Source organism: Cyprinodon tularosa, unplaced genomic scaffold (assembly GCF_016077235.1).
Source record: "Cyprinodon tularosa strain WSP-4 unplaced genomic scaffold, ASM1607723v1 ctg1657, whole genome shotgun sequence".
In the NCBI taxonomy this organism is placed as follows: Eukaryota; Metazoa; Chordata; class Actinopteri; order Cyprinodontiformes; family Cyprinodontidae; genus Cyprinodon; species Cyprinodon tularosa.
The window spans coordinates 37,955-39,195 of NW_024038491.1; the positions used below are offsets into that span (position 1 = coordinate 37,955).

The following is a 1,241-nucleotide window of genomic DNA, read 5'->3' on the forward strand; positions in this document are numbered from 1 at the left end:
AGTTTCATCTCTGCGCGTGCTCGAATCCGTCTCTGCTCGCGCTCGCTCGACCTGCTCTCTCTCCGCGCTCAACACCAGCTGTGCGCTCGGGTGTTTCTCCGCTCGCTCGACTCTCTGCGCTCGCAACTTCAGCAATGTATGTAAATGAACCATACCATCAGCCAATCACACCCAGCTTCTTTTCATCCAATGAAAGCATTCCTTCCTTCTTCTTCTTTTCTATCATGGCGGATCGCAAGCAACTTTAAGGTGCATACCGCCACCTACTGTTCATGAGTGTGTAGCAACATTGTTTTACAGCTATTAAATTCTATTTTTTAATTTTGCATTCTGAAGATAACTAAATAATGCTTTCCTTAATCTATAAACATCCTTTATATATCCTTTATTTCCCAATAATCCTTTAAGACTCCATTCTTAAAAAAAAAAAGGGGGTCTCTTTGAGCTCAGGATGCAGATTTATGTGCCATCAATTTTTTGCCTAAAATTTAGGGACATGGCATCCAATTAACTCAGTTTACGCAACTTAACATGGACCGATTGGGACCAAAATCTGAACAAACCATTTTCACATGGTCACCAATGAGCCAGAACAGGCTTTGGGTTGAGAATCTGATGGCTGGACATTTTCAGGTTCCCACATATGCAACAAGTTTCCCAAAATGCCAGCAAGCCATTAAGGACACGTGGTGACCATTGAATTGTAGGGTCATTTTCGGTGTGCTTAAAGACTAGCCCTGTGTATGCATTCGAAGCTTTTTTGTCAAGGCTTTCACAAGGATGCGGGTGCTGAAGAAGGCATGTCACTAAGTGCCTCAAAGCCTGAGATAGGAGAGCTTAGATTGACCCGGCCTTGCCATGCGCCCAAGTGGGGGATGGGGCGGAACATTAGGTTTAGATTGAATGTGACGTTAACGTATGCCATGTGAGCCAGAATCCCCACCACCGCCCCAGCCGAGTAATCAAATATTGTGCACCATTAGTTAAAATGAGGTCAGGCAGAGGGGCAAGTTCTTCTGAGGGGCAAGTTCTTCTTCTCCCTTTTCCCACTTATCGCTTCTCGGCCTTTTGGCTAAGATCAAGTGTAGTATCTGTTCTTATCAGTTTAATATCTGATATGTCCCCTATCCGGGGACCATATATTAAATTGCTTTTTGGAATAGGGAGATGGAACAAGGGCTTGCTCTGTCCACTCTACGCATCAGCCTAGTATTGCAGCACTTCTAGGATTGGTGCACTTC

The 1,241-nt window shown here is 44.6% G+C and overlaps 1 non-coding gene across 1 annotated transcript; it reads left to right on the plus strand.

Annotated features, from left to right (window-relative positions):
• Positions 1 to 1,052: 1,052 nt before the first annotated feature.
• LOC119780757 lies at positions 1,053 to 1,241 on the plus strand. The gene has a single exon (XR_005280446.1). It is a non-coding gene; the product is annotated as a U2 spliceosomal RNA (small nuclear RNA).